This window comes from Xenopus laevis, chromosome 7L (assembly GCF_017654675.1).
Source record: "Xenopus laevis strain J_2021 chromosome 7L, Xenopus_laevis_v10.1, whole genome shotgun sequence".
NCBI classification, from domain to species: domain Eukaryota; kingdom Metazoa; phylum Chordata; class Amphibia; order Anura; family Pipidae; genus Xenopus; species Xenopus laevis.
This window is the reverse complement of record NC_054383.1, coordinates 13020769-13029158: the sequence shown is the minus strand read 5'-3', so window position 1 is coordinate 13029158 and position 8390 is coordinate 13020769.

The following is an 8390-nucleotide window of genomic DNA, read 5'->3' as shown; positions in this document are numbered from 1 at the left end:
TCGAGAGTTAATTAACCCTCGATATTTGACCAATAGTAAATGTGCCCCTAAGGTTTTTTTTTGTCAAAATCTCATATTTTTATTAAACCAAGCTGAACCAAATTTCCATCCACAATTTTATCTTATTTATAAATAAAGTTAGGTTGGGAAAAAACTTAAATCCCAATTATACGAATTTTTCAGATTTGACACTGGAATCGCTTGATTTTTTCAAGTTATTGGCGAAAACCACACATTTTTCCAATTATTAAACAAAACCCAGCGTAGATCACAATATCTTCAAGAGACATCTGCCATTGACGTCTACATGACCTAGACAAGTTTGAGATGGTGGATTTTTGGATTCTGTCTTTTTACAGCTTCAGGTATGATAAATCACTAAAAATGTGATTTTTTGTCCAAAAAAAAACCCCAATCAGAAAATATTGAGGGTTAGTAAATAATCCCTAAGAATTCAGAAAAAAGTGATTATTTTTGTTAGAAATAGAGAAAGAAATAACTGCCTTACTCAACCTTAGACATGATAAATTGCCCACTTTATAATATCGTATTTACAGTATATTTATAATATAATATTGTGATAAAATCACAAAAAAAACTCTGCAAGGTAAAGTTGAGCTGAAGAAGTGATATATAGTTGCAAAGTCTTTCTTTGGTCAATGGGAGATGCACTTACTAGTGTGTAATTCCAGAAACCAAGGATGGTAGCATAATCTTAGTTTTTAGATGAAAATCTTATACCACCTTAATAAGGAGTCCAGGAAAAAAGAGCAGAATCACATGGGAGAAAATTCTGGACTTGCATGGTTGAAGGCTAGGTCTTTAGGTTCATCAACCTTTTTCACATTCCCAGTTGCTCTCAGAAACAACTAACTTAAGGTTAAAGAAGAATAAATATATTACTTGTATAGCCTCAAAAGTTGGATATAGCAAAGCTTTCAAAATATAATGTAGGCTCCAAGGAGGGCTGGTTTTGACACAGGGGGGATTCTTTCTGGTGCCTGTTCTATTAAATTTCTGGTTTATCAGGTTCAGTATAAAAATAAAAACTGGATAAATAGATAGGCTGTGCAAAATAAAAATGTTTTCAATATAGTTAGCCAAAAATGTAATGTATAAAGGCTGGAGTGACTGGATGTGTAACATAATAGCCAGAACACTACTTCCTGCTTTGCAGCTCTCTAACTCTGAGTTAGTCAGTGACTTGAAGGGGACCCGCATGGGACATAACTGTTCAGTGAGTTTGTAATTGATCCTCAGCATTCAGCTCCGATTCAAAAGCAACAGTTATGACCCCTGTGCCCCCCCCCTCAAGTCTCTGATTGGTTTCTGCCTGGTAACCAAGTAGTGTTCTGGTTATTATGTTAGACGTCCAGTCACTCCAGCCTTTATACATTACATTTTTGGCTAAATAACTATATTGATAAAATGTTTTATTTTGCACAGCCTATCTATTTACCCAGTTTTTATTTTTATACTGAACAATTCCTTTAAGAAGTGTCAGTTGCTAGGGGTCAGCTGCCAGAGCACTTGAAACCATGGTCTTCTCAATCTGTATAAAACCAGAAGTAAACCCTGAAAACCAGATTACATTCTCCAATATTCTCAGAATCGGGGGTACAGAAGGAAAGGCATAGCGTTATTAAAGACTCTGGGTCAGAGTATCCACAGTTTAGAGCCCTGGAATGGTGTCTTTTTGGGAAAAAAAAGGTCCACTTTGAGCATGCCCATCTCTAGAGGCAATCTCAGGATACGGTTCCCTTTCACCTGGGTCCAACAGCGCTGCCCAAAATATCTGCTTGCCTGTTCAATGGGGCTGGAATATGGGAAGCTACCAGATACTTTAAATTACCTTGAGCCCACTGGACAATAGGTTCTACTTCTTAAAACTATGAGAGACCTGTGGTTCCACCCTTGCCCAGACTAAATGCTGTTGTATTGCTGCATTGAATACTGAATAATTCTTCGCATCCAACAGACAGAGACTATACCCATTACTCTCATTCACATGCAAGATATGCTAGATTAGATTACATATTTACAGACAAAGACACCCTTCAAGCTGTTACTGATATACGAATTGGGCTGATGTCGTGGACTGACCACGCACCTGTAACTATGACCAGTAACTTCAATGAAGCCATACCATTCACTACGCACTGGAGATTAAATGAATCACTGCTGCTCAACACAGATATCACTCAACACTGTTCTCGCACACTACAGGAATACTTTGCCCTCAATGCCACTGGTGAGGTCCCGACGCCTATAGTTTGGTGTGCACATAAACCAGTTCTTAGAGGACATCTCATAAAATTTGGTTCAATCATTAAAAAACAGAGGGAACAGAAAAAGCAAGAACTAACGAAATTGCTACTGGATCTGGAAACACAAAATAAGGCGCAACCCAACAAGCAAACCACTCAACAACTCAAGGCGGTTAGGGCACAATTGTGTGAGATCGATTTGACTAAAATGCATTACCACCTTCAAAGGTTACGCCTCACCCATTACACAAAAGGCAATAAAGCCTCAAAATTGCTTGCGAACCTTCTCAAACAGAAACAGAGGCAACAAGCCATAGATCATCTGATAGACAAAGGTGGTGGAAAAATCACCAATCCCAAGAAGATAGCAGATACGTTTGCAGAATATTATGCATCTCTATATAATCTACGCCATGACGTGTCAACTCCACAACCAGTACAACAAGCTATTACTGATTTTCTGGACCGAGCCAACCTCCCACAAATATCACCTCCGCAATTAGCCGTATTGAATGCCCCTATCCTGCCCAAGGAAATCCAGGTGGCGATCGAGACCACCCCAACAGGGAAAGCCCCAGGCCCGGACGGCCTATCTGCTATCTACTATAAAACCTTCAGTCACATCCTAATCCCTCAACTAACGCAACTCTTTAACCACTTCTGTCAACATGGTAACATACCAGATGAAATGATACAGGCTACAATAACGACTATCCCCCAAACCGGGCAAGACTCCGAATCACTGCCCTAATTTCCGACCAATATCATTGTTGAATGGGGATATCAAACTGTATGCGAAAGTGTTGGCGAATAGACTTAGAGAAATTCTGCCGAGCATCATTCATAAAGACCAATCTGGCTTCACTGTGGGGAGACATGGGGCGGACAATACTAGAAAACTTGTTTCCTTAGTTGAAAAAACTACACGCCAAAAAACTCCGGCACTTTTACTAGCCCTGGATGCCGAAAAGGCGTTTGATAGAGTCCACTGGAGATATATGGAAAATACCCTGCAGGCCTTTGGTTTTCGTGGTCAGATCCTACAATCAATTCTAGCATTGTACTCCACACCGACAGCACAAGTCACCAACATGGGATTTCTCTCTCAACCCTTCCACATCACTAACGGCACGAGACAAGGTTGCCCACTCTCCCCACTCATTTTTAACCTAATTCTGGAGCCATTGGCGAAAACGATAAGGGACGAGACCGACATCACGGGTATATCCTCTTCTCAGTCAGAACATAAAGTAGCGCTTTTTGCGGACGATATTATGCTAACCCTTACGAACCCGACTTTATCCCTATCAAAACTTACCCAGGTGCTAAAATCTTACAGCCAGGTGTCCTACTACAAGCTCAACGTCAGTAAAACACAAGCCCTCCTACTAAATACCGCAACAGATATTAAGACTGAACTACAACATCTTTACCCGTTTCAATGGAGAAAAGACACTATTTCGTATCTAGGTATAGAACTAGGTAATACAGTAGCGAAGACCTACAGCAGCAACTTTCCAAAACTATTGAGAGATTCCCAAACCCAACTGGAAAAATGGAGTTCCTCTTATATCTCTTGGCTGGGACGAATAGCAGCAATCAAGATGATGTTATTGCCCAAATTCCTATACCTATTCCGGACCCTCCCAATCACTGTACCACGAACTTTTCTTATACAATCGCAAAAAATTATAGACTTGTTCATCTGGGGTGGCAAGAAGCCCAGACTCAAACGCAGTATAATGCAACTCCACCAAAAATCAGGAGGGTTTGGGGTACCCAGTATTGACTATTACTACAAAGCTACAATACTAGAGCAACTTACCCTATGGAACCTACCAAGCGACAACAAGCAATGGCTGGAGATAGAACAAGACCAGGCTCATCCACTCACGCTACGGCAACTAATGTGGTCCAAGTCTCCTCGCTCAAGATTGACCAAGCCTCTTTATTCCACACTACACTGACAGCTTTGAAAATCTGGAATTTGTTGAAGAAACACGAATACATTCATATATTCCCCTCAAAAAACTCTACTATCAAGATATTAGAGATGGAAATTCCTGACCTCTCCCTAGCTAATTGGGAAGCACTAGGACTCACAAACATAGCACAGCTATTTTCCAATAATGACTTAAAACTCTATGAGACACTTCAAACTGAGTTTAACCTCCCTAAACAGGATTTCTATAAATACTTACGTATCCGACACTTCCTAGGGCCACATATAAATCGCCTATCCAGACCTCAAACACCCTTTGAGCGCATATGCTTCAATAGTGTTGGAAAAAAGAAAGGACTATCTAACGTTTATCGGGCCATCATGCCGGATATTGGGCCCACAAAACCGATACATATCCAAAAATGGGAACAAGACCTAGACATAATGCTTCCGCTACCCAAATGGTCCCAATTAGCCAATATTGCCGCTAAATATACCAAGTGCACCAATCATATCGAAAATCAAAAAAAAATACTCTTCAGGTGGTACAGGACACCCTCAACACTACATCAAATGTTCCCCACTGTGTCAGACCAATGTTGGAGATGCAATACTGCGAAAGGCACCATGCTACATATTTGGTGGTCGTGCCACAAAATAGTGCCCTTCTGGCAAATGATTAATGACTTGCTCTCAGACATACTCAAGGTACCGATACACCTATCACCAGCCTTAGCACTCTTAAACCTGGGACTACAAGATCTTGTTCCTGAAACAAGGAAACTGACCTTCCATGTACTCACTGCAGCTCGCCTCTTGATACCAAGGCACTGGAAATCTACGGAAATACCCGATAGAGACACTACAATCCGCCTAATAGACACCAATCTCTTATATGAAAAGTACGCTGCTACAACCCCTGTGCAAATCGCCAAAAATCTGAAGGCACACGAGCTGTGGACAAAATGGAAACAGCATTGTCTTATACCAGAATACCCCTGATGGTATGGACTTCCCAACCTCTAAAGGCCAGAGCACATCTTGGTCATTAGTGCTGGACTACTTCTGAACCCCTCACTGCAGGACGCACATCAAACCCCCCCCCCCCCTCCCAAAATCCCCCTCCCCCCTCCCCCCCTCCCACTGTTACTTACCTCTCTGTCTTCATCGCTCTTCTCTCTCTCTTTTCCTTTTCCCCAGTCTTCGCTGGACCGTTTTAATATTTTTCTGAAAATCAATAAAAAATTCAAATTTTAAAAAAAATGAATACTGAATAAAGGCCGCTCTTCAGTTGAGTCTGGAAGAACTGAACGGCTGAAGTGTCACCAGTTTGGCGCTTTTATGCCATCACAATAGATTCTACAGTGGGCGGCATGAAAAGGTGTAAAGGGGAACCATTGCTTTAATGAAACAAATACAAAATTGTTGTGGATGGTTACTGGATCTGTTTTATATTCAGTCTTCGTGTAGATTTATTTGTGGCTGAATCCTGCATGGAAACATAATAAAACATATTTGTGAATGGAATTATTCAGCATCCACTTCAGTTTAGTTCTATTTTTTTAAGACTGTGTCAGTGCCCTGAACAGTCCATATATATACACTACTCTCATTTCTTTCACCACCACTGGTGTAATATCCCTACGTCTTGGGGCCTCTTCCTAAATGTCATGAGATTTCCCTTCCAGACTTGGTAATCCTCATACCTCCAACAGGGAACCCAACAAGGGACTTGATCTTGATAGAAGAGAGTATGGTCTGGATAAAAGAGAGTATGGTCTGGGTAAAAAAGAGTATGGTCTGGGTGGAATAGGCTGTAGATAAAAATCATCCAGTTTTAAGGACCAGTTAAGGTCTCTATCTCTCATAGGGATAAATACTGTATAACACTAAGGGGCCGATTCACTAACTTCGAGTGAAGGATTCGAAGTAAAAAAAACTTAGAATTTCGAAGTGTTTTTTGGGCTAATTCGACCATCGAATGAGCTACTTCGACCATCGACTTCGAATCGAAGGATTCAAACTAAAAATTGTTCGACTATTCGATAGTCGAAGTACTGTCTCTTTAAGAAAAAACTTCAAACCCCTAGTTCGCCATCTAAAAGCTACCGAACTCAATGTTAGCCTATGGGGAAGGTCCCCATAGGCTTGCCTAAGTTTTTTGGCCGAAGGATAATCCTTCGATCGTTGGATTCAAATCCTTTGAATCGTTTGATTCGAAGGATTTAATCGTTCGATCGAAGGATTATTCCTTCGATCGAATGATCTAACTATTTGCGCTAAAATCCTTCGACTTCGATATTCGAAGTCGAAGGATTTTAATTCCCAGTCGAATATTGAGGGTTAATTAACCCTCGATATTCGACCCTTGGTGAATCGGCCCCTAAATTAACACCATATGAGAGAATAGGGACACAAATCAGAAAAACAAAACAGGTTCTTCTCACATTGTTGGTTATATAATGGTTTTTATCTTGTCCAGCAACAGGAAGCTCTGCAGGCCGTGAGTAAATATTTCTTTATGTGGCTATTTTTATTTGCCAGTTCTGTGTAACATTTCCTCTATTCCAGGTATCAAAACCACCAACAAAAAGTACCGCAGATTCTAGACGGCCCTCGGAATCACTACCAAATATGTCAAGTATAAACTGGAAAACAAAGCTCTATAAAGCCAATGACAGTATAACTGCGAGTAACCCTGTTTTCCTACCAAATCAGAACCCAAAAGATTCCGGCTTTGCAGAAAGTGGACAGGGTTTCAGGGAGATAAAGGACATAACTGGATTTGTCCAAACTGAAATAGTGTGAAGGACTAGATTTTAAAGCAGACATACCCACCAACCTAACTCCACGTACAATAACCCCTAGTACTCTTACGAGCACTGATTACATTACATTATTTTTTCCCCTTTTAAATAAGTTAGCAGTTTAACAGGAGGCGTCTCCTGGTGCTTCTCTGCTCATTTCTACTGTTCCTGTAACCCCCATTTTCAGTTTTGGATGGAACCAAAAAAATACAGGAATATAAATAATCAAAGAAATGTTGATTTCATTGAATTCCAAGCCTGTACTGCATCAATGTATTAAATGTAAATGTATTAATACTGTAGTAATGTGGACTCAAGGGGGGCAGCGTTTGCTAGACATCAATCAAAGTCAGAGGCCCAATCTGCTGCATTAAGTGGTTTGTAAAGGCCACAGCAACTTATTCTGTACAGAAGGACCCAGGGAACATACGGGCAATATTTTAACAATTTCCTTGTAAAATGTAGGGATACACTGAATCCAGGATTCGGTTCAGGATTCAACCAGGATTAGGCCTTTTCAGATTAGGCAAATCCTTGTGCCTGGCCGAACTGAATTTGTAATTTGCATATGTAAAGTAGGGTCAGGAAGGGAAATCATGTGACTTTTGTCACAAGACAAGGAATTAAAAAACAATTCCCCACTTTTTCCTTTCCAGACCCTAATTTGCATATGCAAATTAGGAATCGAATTTCGGTTCAGTATTCAGACAAATCTTTCACAAAGGATTCTGGGATTCAGCCAAATTCCAAATAAAGCAAATCAATCATTGAAGATCCTACAAATTTCCTGTTGACTTGGTGAGATAAAAAAATAACCTTTCATAATGGCCAGCTATCTGCCAACTGTTTCCTTACTCACTGCCACCTGGTCAGCTGATCTTAATAATAAAAAAGATCTGCAGCGGACAATGGGATCTGACAATGGGATCTGACCTTATGATCCGATCGTTGGGCCCTAGGGCCCTGAAGGTGGGCATATCAGGGAGAGATCCACTTGTCTGGCCAATAGTGCCCTATTTATAAAGATAATCCTACTAATCCCCTCTTCATTTGGCACTACAGGGCTGTATCATGGGGCGTATTTATAACAAACAAGGGAAAATTGGGCTCACCACTAATTTTTTAAAACCATTAGGCGGGGGTACAATGAGGCTGGGACCACAAAATACATATAGTCAAATACAAGAGTCCTCTGCACTCAACCCATTATCAATATATTTAAGACAGAGACATTTTGTGCATACTGCTACTAAAAAATGCCTTACCCTTTAAACAAAACAGGGATTGTTTGTCCATATATTGCAATATATTTAAGCTGCCCAACTACGTCAAAGTCATCCCATATCTGGCCAGTCCTATGCTTAATTTTCATCT